Genomic DNA, 15,556 nt, shown 5'->3' with positions numbered 1-15,556 from the left:
CGTGCCAATCTGTTTCCTTCTGCACCATTGCCTTTCCCTAAGCCACGCCACTGTCTTCCTTTCCTCTGTGGCACTCTTTCTTCCTCCATGTGTACCACTCTGTCCCCCCCAACTGTGCAACTGTCTCCTCCCCCCACCTGCACTACTCTGTCTGCCTACCCATCCACACTAATCTGTCTTCTCCAATCCCTACTGTTGTGTGTTCTCCTATTTGTACTAGTCTGTATTCCCTTATCTGCACCAATCTGTCTTTGCCTATCTTCCCATGTCCATGCCACTCTCTTCCCCCATCCACGTCGCTGTCCCCCCAAACCGTGCCACTCTGTTTCCCCTCATCCGCACCACTGTTCCCCACCCATTTTCATTACTTTGGCAACCCCCCCATCTGTACTGCTTAACCTTCTCTCCTCTACACGCCTTTGTGTCTCACCTATCCATGCTGCTGTGTCTCCTCCCCCCATCCACACCACTTTTATCCGATCTGCACAGCTCTATTTTCTGCTTTGACCTCAGTTGCATAGACTGCATGTGTGTATTCCAATGAGCACACAATTCTGTGAATTAGCAGCTCCACCATTTTGTGAGTGACAGCAATCTCATTCTGTGAGAGTGCTGAATCTGCCGTTAACCACAGGGTGTGATGGCATACCATATCTGTATTGTGCAAGGAACACATCCATTAAGGGATCAACCTTAATGATCATAATGTGGTGGCAGAAAATCAATGGTTTTGTGAATTTTCAGATCATGTCTAAGAAGCCTTAATGGGACATATGAAACCGTAAGGTTTTTTGTCTATGGAATATATATATATATATATATATATATATATATATATATATACACACATTCACATTAGGGGTGTGCACTGGCCACTTTTCGTGTTTTGTGTTTTGGTTTTGGATCTGGATCTTTGTTTTGATCTGGACAGTCCTCAATGAGCGTTCTGGGATCTTTCTCAAGGTAAGTTTCAAACTTACCTTGAGAAAGATCCCAGAACTTAGGGATCGAAACACGTCGGAACACACGGGGGACATCCATGTTGGCAGATACCTTGCAGAGCCCGGACGGTTGAGGAGGTGAGCAGTGCCCAGCAGTATTCCCGGGATATATGCTGATGTTTTAAACATCTCACGCTCATTGAGGACTGTCCATTGACAGGACTGCTATCCTGTAATTGCAATTACATGTCATTGTGGATCATCCCGCTTGGGGAATGCTTATTTAAAGGATCAGTTATTAATGTCTTTTTTTCTGTTTTGTAATAAATTGTGCTTCACTATGTATATCTCTTTCTGCTCTTGATTATGGGATACCATATATGAGAACTACACAGAAGAGTTGAATAAGATTTGGGGAATACCACCCCTGTTTGGATTATTGTACTAAGCGCAGGTCATGTGATTTTTGCTTTCTATTTATGCCAGTGACATGGCCTGCAGGACTACTTCTGATCCTGACTAAGGAGGAAATTGACGAGGAGGGAGTTGACGGTGTGGTTTGCAGGCACTTGGATACAACTGGACAACGGGATTTAGGTGTCCCTGGACTGCTTACGGTCTTAGCCAAAGTTTATGAACTTGACAGTAACTTTTTATGAACGGACTGCAGGTGCCGAATAAGGGAGGATGTTCCTAGGTGGTTAACGTCCCTACCCCTACTTATTTCACCTTTACATATGGTACATATGGCAAGACAGTTGTTGTCCGGATTTGGATAGAAATATTGCCAGATCAAAGAGGTGGAATGTTTGGTCTGCCCAGGCATGACCGTGATGGGCTTTTTCATCCCATGGACAACAACTGTCTCCCCCGGAGCCTGATTTAAACAAACCACATCACCATCAGAATCCTCCTAGCCAACTTCCTCCTCAGCGCCAGCTACACCAGTATACTCATCCTGTTGTACTTCAACAGTGACATCTTCAATTTGCATATCAGCAAGTGGACTGTGGGTGCTCCTTTCAGCACTTGCAGGGGGTGTGCAAATGGTGGAAAGAGCTACCTCTTCCTGTCCAGTGCTGGGAAGGTCAGGCATCGCAACCGCCACCACACTTGGACTCTCCTTGGGGATTTGCGATATCTTCTTACAACGCACAGTTCTTCGCTGTGCTTTTGCCAGCTTAACTCGTTTGATTTTTTAGCGGGAGGAGGGCTTCCATTGTCATGTGAAGCTGAACCACTAGTGATGAACATAGGGAAAGACCTTAGCCGTTCCTTGCCACTCCGTGTCGTAAATGGCATATTGGCAAGTTTACGTTTCTCTTCAGATGATTTAAATGTTTTTTTCAAGGTCATTTTCCTGAACTTTGTCATTTGGGATTGTATGTGCCCTCTACTATGACATTGGGCATCGGCCTTGGCAGACGACGTTGATGGCATTTTATCGTCTATGTCAAGACTAGTGGCAGCAGCTTCAGCACTAGGAGGAAGTGGTTCTTGATCTTTCCCTATTTTATTTTTATCGGAGAAAGTTTGGTCCTCCATTTATGTTATATTGATATATACGTGCGGCTAAGGCGCACACAAACACAGAAAAATTTTTTTTATTTTTGTTGGAAACTAGTGCACTTTGTGGGTTACACCACCCTTTAAGAATTGAGCCAGCCGGCTCTTTACTTATGGGACACAGGTGCACGCTTGGTGCTGCTCCTTTGTTTATGCACGTGCAGCTACAGCCCACACAATTCACAAATACAGAAAAAAAAGAATTTTTTATTCTTTGTGGAGCGCACTTTGGGGGTTACACCACCCTTTAACAGACGCACGCTTGGCGCTGCTGCTTTGAGGATGCACGTACAGTGCAGATAATTCACAAACACAGGAGAAAATATTTTATTTTTGTTGGAGTGCACTTTGGGGGTTACACCACCCTAAAACAGACAGACACACACTTGGCGCTGCTCCTTTGTTGATGCACGTGCAGCCACAGTGCACACAATTCACAAACACAGAAAATATTTTTTTATTTTGTTTGGAGTGCACTTTGGGGGTTACAGCACACTTTAACGGTCAAGCCAGCCGGCCCTTTACCTATGACACAGGCGCTATGCTTGGCACTACTTTGTTGATGCACGTGCGGCTACTGCGCACACAATTCACAAACACAAAAAAAATATTTTTTTATTTTGTTTGGAGTGCCCTTTGGGGGTTACAGCACCCTTTAACGGTCAAGCCAGCCGGCCCTTTACTTATGACACAGGCGCACGCTTGGCACTACTTTGTTGATGCACGTGCGGCTACTGCGCACACAATTCTCAAACACAAAAATATATTTTTTTTTATTTCTTTTGGAGTGCCCTTTGGGGGTTACAGCACCCTTTAATGGTCAAGCCAGCCGGCCCTTTACCTATGGGACACAGGCGCACGCTTGGCACTGCTCCTTTGTTGATGCACGTGCAGCCACAGTGCACACAATTCACAAACGCAGAAAATATTTTTTTATTTTGTTTGGAGAGCCCTTTAGGGGTTACAGCACCCTTTAACAGACAAGCTAGCCGGCCTTTTACTTATGGGACACAGGCGCACGCTTGGCGCTGCTCCTTTGTTGATGCACGTGCAGCCACAGTGCACACAATTCACAAACACAGAAAATATTATTTTATTTTGTTTGGAGTGCACTTTGGGGGTTACAGCACCCTTTAACGGTCAAGCCAGCCGGTCCTTTACTTATGACACAGGCGCACGCTTGGCACTACTTTGTTGATGCACGTGCGGCTACTGCGAACACACTTCACAAACACAGGAAAAAATATTTATTTTTTTTGCACTTGGGGGGAGCACACCTGATGGACAGAGCACCCCCTGGACAACACTACAGCACCCCTTTAGGACTGGGACACTGCACAGGACTTTGGAGTGGATACAGCCCCTATGGACAACTGACTGCACAACACAGTCCAGCCAGCCCCTATGGACTTTGGAGGAGTGGACACAGCCCCTATGGACAACAGCAGCACAGCACAGCACAGCACAGCCAGCCCTTATGGACTTTGGAGGAGTGGACACAGCCCCTATGGACAACAGCAGCACAGCACAACACAGTCAGCCCCTATGGACTTTGGAGGAGTGGACACATCCCCTATGGACAATAGCAGCACAGCGCAGCACAGCACAGCACAACACTACACTACACTACACAGCCCAGCCAGCCCTAACTCCCACCCTCCCTCTTCACTGTCCACAGCCGAGTGAGAAAATGGTGCCGACGCGGGTACCTTATATAGAATCCAAAACCCGCGAGACCCGGAAGGCGGGATGATGATGTTTTGCCTCGATTTCAGATCTGAGTCAGGCGGGAAAAGTCGAGCCTGACTCGGATCGGCCTCGGATCAGGGGGGCTCGGGGGGGTTTGGATTTCAGAAATCCGAACCCGCTCACCCCTAATTCACATACATATATTCTCAAACTGGTCATTATTTATTTTACTTCTGTCTGGACTAAAAGAATGACAGACAATGGGGTTTTGTCCTGTTCATGGATGGAGCAAGCCTTGGCAAACAATCTGATAATTTTAACAAAATGCTCCCCTAATACAACGTAAATACATCAGCATTGGATATTTGTTAACAATAGCTACACGTCTGGAAATTGTTTATTAATCTACATTTAGGACACTTCAATTGTGCATATCAGTGTCTGGGTTATATTTCAATTGCCGCAGACATACTGTGTATATATTTGAAGTAAACACTCACAGTATCTTTGTGTATTCTTGATTATTTGTCACAGACATGTCTACAAGACAAGTCTGTCATCACTGAATATATGAAGTCTTTAAATATATATATTTATATGTGTATCCGTGCGTATGGGGTATAGGTTTTTAAACAGTATGCAGTGGTAATGCGATTGCACGATGCTAATAATAGCATATTAGCATCACACACCATGGTTTCATGCTGACGACGCAAGATGGCGTCGTCAGAAGCAACCTAAAATGGCATCGCTCTATCTTAATTTTAAGATCTGTTCTCTGACAATCATCCTACTTCGACACTTCCTGTCACCCATTGCTTCTCCTTGTCTCTCCCTGCCTCTCCTCTGCCTCTCCCTGTCACCCACTGCTTATCCATCACCCACTGCTTGTCACCCTCTCCCTGTCATCCTCTACCTCTCTCTGACACCCTTTCCCTTTCACCCTCTGCTACTTCCTCTGACCCTCTGCCTCACCCTTTCACCCTCTCCCTGTCACCCTCTGCCTCTCCCTGTCACCTTCTCCTAGTCATCCCCTGCCCAGTGGCATCATGAGGGGGGTACGGGCTGCAACCAGGTGTCACCCTCTTAGGGGTGACACCAAAATGCCAGCTCCTCTACAGTGACAGAAGCTGGGTGCTACAGTGTGACATTCTGCTACAGCACCCGGCTCCTGTCTTAGAAGAGGAGCCGACAATGCTGACAGTATTTGGGATCGCCCTCTAGACCACGCTCTTTTATTTTAGGCCATGCCCCTTTTTGGGCACGCAGAGATAGTCAGGGTGTCACCAGACCCCGTGATGCCTCTGCCTCTCCCTGTCACCCTCTGCTTATTACCCTCTGCCTCTCCCTGTCACCCGTCATCCACTGCCTTGTGACATGGTGGAGGAGGGGGACCCAAAGCATATTTTTGCACCTGGGGCCACCACTCACAAGTTCCACCACTGGTCCTGGGTCCCCCCACTCATAGGAGGGTGGAGACTCTGCTTTGGTGAGTTCTCTTCCTCTCTTCCTTGTCACTGATCAGGCTCTCAGGGCTCTTGGATAAGGTGTCTGACAAATGAGGCAGACTGATGCATCCTTATGAGAACGGGTATCCTGAGTGGGGCGACAGGTCATTGATTGGGCAAGGCAGGGGGAGCAGACTAGTCCACACTGTGATGGGACTGTAGCAAACAGAGTTAAGGATGTCTGCTGGTGGGAAAACTTACATCACTTACTTTATTATTGGAGGTAAAAGAGACATAAAGCCAGAAATAGTAATAATCAAACACATAAATGCTATCAAATAATTCCAAGCAACCATCTAGACAGTAATAACACTCTACTGTATTATAATAATGTTTTTACTACTATTTCACTAAACACAACACATTGCTATGCAATGCAACATGCCCATTAGCAAGTGTTTTATTTCATGCCAGTCATTATTAATCGGTGCTGCAAGTGTTTTATATCATACCAGTCATTATTAATGGGTGCTGCAAGCTCTTTATTTAATGCCAGCCATTATTAATGGGTTTTGCAAGTGCTTTATTTCATGCCAGCTTTAGTATGGAGACCGCCTCCATCTCCTCTCGGCTCCTCCTATAGCCTGCCCTGACTCTCCGTTATTCCACTCCTCCCTGCCATGCCTGCTATACTAATTGCCTCCATAATAAATGGAGGCACAGAAGTTTCCTACAGTATGTGTGCCTTTGCCCCATCCCTGTCCAAGTGTGCCTCTGACCCCCCTTCTCAAAGTATGTCTCTCACCCATATCTCTGCCCAAGTATGCCTCTGCCCTCCCCAAGTGTGCCTCTGCCACCATCCCTCCCCAAGTTAGCATCTGCCACCATGCCTCTTACTCCCCCTCTCCATGTGTGCCCATGGCAGCCTCTCCACATAAGTTTCTCTTACCCATACCATGTCAATGACCCTTCCTTAACTGTCACTTTGATTTTGCTGCCCATGGCTGGTGCCTGTCAATCAAAAGTTAGCATGGTCAAAGGTAATAAAGACCTTGTACAATGCCACAACGATGACAGGTAGGCACAATATTTGTTGTCAAGTGGAGAGGTCTGTAGGATGTGAGGTGCATGTGTGTTTGTGAGTGAGTGTGTGTGAGGGGGGCCCTGCCTGCTTTATCTGTGCTGGGACTCACAATGGCTGCCTTGCATGGGCCCATGTGCATCGCACATCGTGCATCCAATGTAGATACATCACTCAGTGGATCACTCAGGGGTGCTTCTGAGTACCTACAAATCCCACCAATGGCAGGGGTGGATTGGGCAGGGGAACATGAGCCTCCTGGTCTCACTGATACCAGGTGTCTTAAGCCGCCTTCTATTGAGTACCTGTCCTAATGATCTACACAGCAGCTTATCAGCTTTTTATGTCATGAATTTACATGCTGTGATTCTGTATTTCCTACAGGGCTTCCATAGCCCTGATAGGATGTGACCGCCTATAGGCTGTATAAAGGCTGTGACTGTGCTGTATAGACAAGCTGTGAAGTGACAAGACTATAATCCAGCTAACATCTGTGTGAATCAGTGTTCCCCAGCTGACAAATACTGTTCCAGAACCCACAAAGTTCCCCCAGTGTCCCTCCATGATCCCCACTTCCGATAATATCATTAAATAGAATAATTTGTAACTTAATTCTTAATTGGAGGCTCCCATTTTCTTTAATATGCAAATACTGTATTAGAGTGATTCAGATCTTACACTAGATGGGAGCCTCTATCACTAGGAGACGCCCATTAAAGTTTGCCCCTGCTGTACTCATGAACAGTAAAACAAGCAGTGGAGCAACAAAAAAGTAGAAGAGCCCAGGTATAAGTAAAAAGAGCAAGAAGGCATATAAATAAACGCAGAGAATTGTTTTTATCCAGGTAAGCACATGTTAGTATTTTAATATATTATTATTTTACTGTAAAAAAAAATAGCAGCAAGGAATTCGAGAAAAATCAACATTGTAGTATGTGTAATCCCTCATCCTGAATGGCTGGATGACCTTTGTGGACTGCAGAGGGAAGTCCTATGACAACTGCTCCAACATGAAGAAAAGAAAAGTTTTCATGCTGTGCTGCATCAACAGAACTCACGGGCCTTATTTTTGTCCCATGTGGTTTCACACTTTAAATCTGTTGGTAGCTGTTGCTGAGACCTCAGCAGATGCTATCAGCTGCTTTGGATAATTAATAAAAATATTCTGAAATACATTTAAACCACCCAGAAATCATGGTCAGAGACCAGGTGGGAAAGCAGGATCAAAATCATTGAGGCAGTAAGGTACGAGGCTGGGAGGTAAGGGAAACTACTGCAGACCCTGTGGTGAAACACTGAGGCTCAGTCTTTGGCTGAAGGGAATGTGGGCTCGATTCAGAGATAGACGCTAATGCGATTGCAGCTGTGATTTTGCAAGGACCACAGCTGCGAGAATATGCTAACGCTTCCAAATCTTACCCGTGCATAAGGATGCCCACTGCTGCTTTCTCATCTGCATCTGATGTGTAGCAGAGTAAATATCGGTAACAAAGACGCACATCGACCAGCCATGCAGCCCTTGCGGAAGGTCTGACTTGATTCAAATACAGCGACTCTCCTGACACGCAGAGAGCTCACATGCTGTGTATGAGATCGCAATGGTTAATTTTTGCACGCCCAAGTAACAGCATTTAAACAGTAAGACACACCTACGTTTTTCCGACCACCCCCGTTACCTCCCCCAAATGCTGACTACCTGTCACTCACTTTGCAAAAGTGTTTTCTGTGTGTGTGGAATTGCTGCACGTGCGCAGTGAGTCTTACATACATGTGCAATGGCAAATGAATTTTCCGATGCACAGACAACTGCACAGGAAGGGAGCAGATTTGTTATGGAACTACTATACCATAATACTATTTCTCTTTTTTTCTTTCATACCTTTGAATGTCCACTCTCTCCTCTAGGGGTCAGTTACCAGGGCCTCAGTACCTTCATGGATGGCCTTGGGTGCTTGGTTAGTTTCTATTGAGACTACACTAAGATTAGCCCCCCTGTGAAACACCTCTGTATCCAACTTTATACAGACTCCCTGTTCTTTGCAGACAGACTAAGGGTCATATTCAATTTGAGGCGAAAAGTCAGAGGTCAGACTTTTCACCATCAACGCAGTTTTAGGAGGGGATAAAGTATCGGGCGCGAAAAGTCTTTGTAATTGAATATAGGGATAATTGAAACAGGCGAAAATGACGTCTTTTGCCCGAATATGTCCCTATGTCCTCTCTAATGGTTCACCAAGTCCCTCCGTGGTGGCTTGCCAGAACGCCTCTAGTGACTGTCAACACCCTGGCCCTAAGCTAGGACCCTTACCACTGCATTCCCTGGTGGGCCCTTCATGCCCCAGTCCGACACTGTTTGTGTCTTATCATATTGGCTCCAAGATAGGTCACCTACAGTAAATGTTTAAAAAATATTCTTGTACTTATGACTTCGTTGGGTGTAAAGTTAAAACTAGGGATGTGCACCGGCCCCTTTTCGTGTTTTGTGTTTTGGTTTTGGATCTGGATCTTTCTTCGTGTTTTGGATCTGAATTGGTTTTGCCAAAACAACCTTTCCGTGTTTTGGGTTTTGGGTTTTGTGTTTCGGATCTGTATTTTTTTGAAAAAAAGCATAAAAACAGCTAAAATCACAGAATTTGTGGGTTTTTCTGCTCCTATGCTATTATTAACCTCAATAACCTTAATTTCCACTCATTTCCAGTCTATTCTGAACACCTCACACCTCACAATAGTGTTTTTATGTCCAAAAGGTTGCACCGAGGTAGCTGGATGACTATGCTAAGTGACACGGGTGGGCGGCACAAACACATGGTCCATCTAGGAGTGAAACTGCAGTGGCAGACAGGATGGCAGTTTGAAAAACTAGGCCCCAAACAGTACATAATGCAAAGAAAAAAAAAGAGGTGCAAGATGGAATTGTCCTTGGGCCCTCCTACCCACTCTTATGTTGTCTAAACAGGACATGCACACTTTAACAAACTAATAATTTCAGCGCCAGGGTCTGCCACACGACTTTGGCTGAAATGATTGGTTCGTTTGGGCCCCCACAAAACAAGCTGGCAATTAATCTGTCCCTGCACAAACTGGCTCTACGGAGGCAAGATGTCGTCCTCATCCTCCTCATCCACCAATTTCTCACCCTCTTCAGTGTTGTGTACATCCTCATCCTCACAGAGTATTAACACGTACCCGCTTGAATCCACCACCACAGGTCTCTCTGTACGTTTTGGAGGCTGGTCTCCCTGGAAGAGTTTATAATTCATTTTTATGAACATCATCTTCTCCACATTTTGTGGAAGCAACCTCCTACGCCTTTCTCTGACAAGGTTCCCGGCTGCACTAAACACTCTTTCGGAGTACACACTGGAGGGGGAGCAACTCAGGTAAAATAGAGCCAGTTTGTACAGGGGCCTCCAAATTGCCTCTTTTTCCTGCCAGTACAGGTATGGACTGTCTGACATGCCTACTTGGATGCTGTCACCGATGTAATCCTCCACCATTCTGTCAATGGTGACAGTATCAAATGCAGTGACAGTAGACATGTCAGAAATTGTTGCCAGGTCCTTCAGTCCGGACCAGATGTCCAAACTTGGTCCTGCCTGCCCTGCATCACCGCCAGTGGGTTGCTTAGGATACCTACGTTTTTTCCTGGCAGCCCCAGTTGCGGGAGAAAATGAAGAAGGAGCAGTTGACGTGTCACGTTCCACTTCAGCTGACAGTGTTTTCACCAGCAGGTCTTTGCACCTCTGCAGGCTTGTGTTGGCTGGAAAGAGAGACACCACATAGGCTGTAAACCCAGGATCGAGCACGGTGGCCAAAATGTAGTGGTCTGATTTCAACAGATTGACCTCCCTGAAATCCAGGGAAAGCGAATGAAGGGCTTCATCCACAAGTCCCACATGCCGAGCGGAACCGCTCCGTCTTAGCTCCTCCTTCACTTTCTCCAGCTGCTTCTGCAAAAGCCTGATGAGGGGAATGACCTGACTCAAGCTGGCAGTGTCTGAACTGACTTCACGTGTGGCAAGTTCGAAGGGCTGGAGAACCTTGCACAACACACAAATCATTCTACACTGCGCTTGAGTCAGGTGCATACCCCCTCCTTTGCCTATGTCATAGGTGGATGTATAGGCTTGAATGGCCTTTTGCTGCTCCTCCATCCTCTGAAGCATATAGAGGGTTGAGTTCCACCGCGTCACAACCTCATACTTCAGGTGATGGCAGGGCAGGTTCAAGAGTGTTTGCTGCTGCTCCAGTCTTCAGCACGCAGTCGCTGAATGACGAAAGTGGACAGTAATTTTTCGGGCCACCCAAAGCGTCTCCTGCATGCCCCTGTCGCTTTTCAGAAAATTCTGCACCACCAAGTTTATTGTGTGAGCAAAACATGGGACATGCTTGAATTTGCCCAGATGTAATGCACGCACAATATTGGTGGCGTTGTCAGATATCACAAATCCCCAGGAGAGTCTAAGTGGGGTAAGCCACTGGGCGATGATTTCCCTCAGTTTCTCTAAGAGGTTGTCGGCGGTGTGCCTCTTACTGAAACCGGTGATACACAGCGTAGCCTGCCTTGGAACGAGCTGGCGTTTCTGAGATGCTGCTACTGGTGACGCTGCTGTTGTTGCTGCGTAAGGTGATACATCTACTCAGTGGGCTGTCACAGTCATATAGTCCTTAGTCTGCCCTGTTCCACTTGTCCACATGTCTGTGGTTAAGTGGACATTGGGTACAACTGCATTTTTCAGGACACTGAGGACACTTTTTCTGACGTTTCTGTACAGTCTTGGTATCGCCTACCTAGTGAAGTGGAATCTAGACGGGATTTGGAACCGGGGACACACTACCTCCATCAATTGTCTAAATCCCACTGCACTAATGGCGGATACCGGACGCACGTCTAACACCAACATAGCAGTCAAGGCCTCAGTTATACGTTTTGAACAGGATGACTGCTGTCGTACTTCATCCTCCTCGCTAAGGACTGTTGGAGGGTCAATTGTTTAGTAAAAGTAGTGGTGTTCCTACTTCCTCTCTGGGATGATGAACGACTCCCAGCAGCAGCAACAGCACTAGGAGGAAGTGGTTCTTGATCTTTCCCTATTTTATTTTTATCGGAGAAAGTTTGGTCCTCCATTTATGTTATATTGATATATACGTGCGACTAAGGCACACACAAACACAGAATTTTTTTTTTAATTTTTGATGGAGACTAGTGCACTTTGTGGGTTACACCACCCTTTAAGAAATGAGCCAGCTGGCCCTTTACATGTGGGACACAGGCGCACGCTTGGCGCTGCTCCTTTGTTGATGCACATGCAGCCACAGTGCACACAGGGCCCGATTCAGAGCCGCTCATAAGCGGCAGTATGCTCGTTCCGAACGATGTTCGGCCATCTGCGCATGCGTACGGTGTTTAATACGCATGCGCGAACAAATCAGTGCGGCCGAAAATCATTTGTTCGCTATATAGCGAATGCCTGCTATTTTGATGACAGAATGAGGCGTATGTGGGTGGTAACAGGGGAAGGTGTTTGAAAACTGGGAGTGGAGAACAGAACGCAGGCGTGCTTAAAGGTCAAAGCGGGCATTTTATGGGTGTGCATAATTAATACAGCAGCGTCATTGACCACGTCACTTGGTTGTTTTATAGTCAGAACTGCTCGTAATATAGTGGTAGCAAAAACCTGCCACAAGAATAGCGAGCAGTTCATACGCTGTTCGATGTACTTGATTAATCTAATAAATAGCGGACATGACGTATGATGCTAGCGGCCAGGAGGCATATTTTTCAAATAAACGTCCGCATGTTTTGTTCGCTCGTTCAGACATGGAGGCATAACCAGACCGCAAGGAGCGAACGATTCATTTGAATAGCCACCCCCATTTTCTGTACGAGCGAGTGCTAATTGCGTCCGGCTCTGAATCAGGCTCACAATTCACAAACACAGAAAATATTTTTTTATTTTGTTTGGAGTGTACTTTGGGGGTTACAGCACCCTTTAAAGGACAAGCCAGCAAGCCCTTTACTTATGGGACACAGGCGCACGCTTGACGCTGCTCCTTTGTTGATGCACGTGCAGCCACAGTGCACACAATTCACAAACACAGAAAATAATTTTTTATTTTTGTTGGAGACTAGTGCACTTTGTGGGTTACACCACCCATTAAGAAATGAGCCAGCCGGCCCTTTACTTATGGGACACAGGCGCACGCTTGGCGCTGCTCCTTTGTTGATGCACGTGCAGCTACAGCCCACACAATTCACAAACACAGAAAATATTTTTTTATTTTCTTTGGAGTGCCCCTTGGGGGGTACAGCAGCCTTTAACGGACAAGCCAACTGGCCTTTTAGTTAAGGGACACAGGCGCACGCTTGGCGCTGCTCCTTTGTTGATGCACGTGCAGCCACAGTGCACACAATTCACAAACACAGAAATGTTTTTTTAATTTTGTTTGGAGTGCCCTTTGGGGGTTACAGCACCCTTTAACGGACAAGCTGTCCGGCCCTTTATTTATGGGACACAGGCGCATGCTTGGCACTACTTTGTTGATGCACGTGCGGCTACAGTGCACACAATTCACAAACATAGAAAATATTTTTTTATTTTGTTTGGAGTCTACTTTGGGGGTTACGGCACCCATTAACGGACAAGCCAGCCGGCCCTTTACTTATGGGACACAGGCGCACATGCATGGCGCTGCTCCTTTGTTGATGCACGTGCAGCCACAGTGCACACAATTCACAAACACAGAAAATATTTTTTTATTTTTGTTGGAGACTAGTGCACTTTGTGGGTTACACCACCCATTAAGAAATGAGCCAGCCGGCCCTTTACTTATGGGACACAGGCGCACGCTTGGCGCTGCTCCTTTGTTGATGCACGTGCAGCCACAGTGCACACAATTCACAAACACAGACATTTTTTTTAAATTTTGTTCTGAGTGCCCTTTGGGGGTTACAGCACCCTTTAACGTACAAGCTGTCCGGCCCTTTATTTATGGGACACAGGCGCATGCTTGGCACTACTTTGTTGATGCACGTGCGGCTACAGTGCACACAATTCACAAACATAGAAAATATTTTTTTATTTTGTTTGGAGTCTACTTTGGGGGTTACGGCACCCTTTAACGGACAAGCCAGCCGGCCCTTTACTTATGGGACACAGGCGCACACGCTTGGCGCTGCTCCTTTGTTGATGCACGTGCAGCCACAGTGCACACAATTCACAAACACAGAAAATATTTTTTTATTTTTGTTGGAGACTAGTGCACTTTGTGGGTTACACCACCCATTAAGAAATGAGCCAGCCGGCCCTTTACTTATGGGACACAGGCACACGCTTGGCACTGCTCCTTTGTTGATGCACGTGCAGCTACAGCCCACACAATTTACAAACACAGAAAATATTTTTTTATTTTGTTTGGAGTGCCCTTTGGGGGTTACAGCACCCTTTAATGGACAAGCCAGCCAGCCTTTTACTTATGGGACACAGGCACACGCTTAGCGCTATTCCTTTGTTGATGCACGTGCAGCCACAGTGCACCCAAGTCACAAACACAGAATTTTTATTTTTATTTTGTTTGGAGTGCCCTTTGGGGGTTACAGCACCCTTTAATGGACAAGCCAGCCAGCCTTTTACTTATGGGACACAGGCACACGCTTAGCGCTATTCCTTTGTTGATGCACGTGCAGCCACAGTGCACCCAAGTCACAAACACAGAATTTTTATTTTTATTTTGTTTGGAGTGCCCTTTGGGGGTTACAGCACCCTTTTATGGATAAGCCAGCCGGACCTTTATTTATGGGACACAGGCGCACGCTTGGCACTACTTCGTTGATGCACGTGCGGCTACTGCGCACACAATTCACAAACACAGAAAATATTTTTTTATTTTGTTTGGAGTGTACTTTGGGGGTTACACCACCCTTTAATGGTCAAGCCAGCCGGCCCTTTACTTATGACACAGGCGCACGCTTGGCACTACTTTGTTGATGCACGTGCGGCTACTGCGCACACAATTCACAAACACCGAAAATATTTTTTTATTTTGTTTGTAGTGTACTTTGGGGGTTACAGCACCCTTTAACGGTCAAGCCAGCTGGCCCTTTACTTATGACACAGGGGCAGGCTTGGCACTCCTTTGATGATGCACGTGCGGCTACTGCGCACACAATTCACAAACACAGAAAATATTTTTTTATTTTGTTTGGAGTGTACTTTGGGGGTTACAGCACCCTTTAATGGACAAGCCAGCCGGCCCTTTACTTATGGGTCACAGGCGCACGCTTGGCGCTGCTCCTTTGTTGATGCACGTGCAGCCACAGTGCACACAATTCAGAAACACAGAAAATATTTTTTTATTTTGTTTGGAGTGTACTTTGGGGGTTACAGCACCCTTTAACGGACAAGCCAGCCGGCCCTTTACTTATGGGACACAGGTGCATGCTTGGCGCTGCTACTTTGTTGATGCACGTGCAGCCACAGTGCACACAATTCACAAACACAGAAAATATATATTTTTTTTGTTTGGAGTGTACTTTGGGGCTTACAGCACCCTTTAATGGACAAGCCAGATGGCCCTTTACTAATGAGACACAGGCGCATGCTTGGCGCTGCTCCTTTGTTGATGCACGTGCAGCCACAGTGCACACAATTCACAAACACAGAAAAAATATTTTTTTTAACTTGGGGGGAGCACCCCTGATGGACAGAGCAACCCCTGGACAACACTACAGCACCCCTTTAGGACTGGGACACTGCACAGGAGTTTGGAGTGGAAACAGCCCCTATGGACAACTGACTGCACAACACAGTCCAGCCAGCCCCTATGGACTT

Source organism: Taudactylus pleione, unplaced genomic scaffold (genome assembly GCF_031769625.1).
Source record: "Taudactylus pleione unplaced genomic scaffold, aTauple2 ptg000120l, whole genome shotgun sequence".
Classification (NCBI taxonomy): domain Eukaryota; kingdom Metazoa; phylum Chordata; class Amphibia; order Anura; family Myobatrachidae; genus Taudactylus; species Taudactylus pleione.
This window is presented reverse-complemented; position numbering follows the sequence as displayed.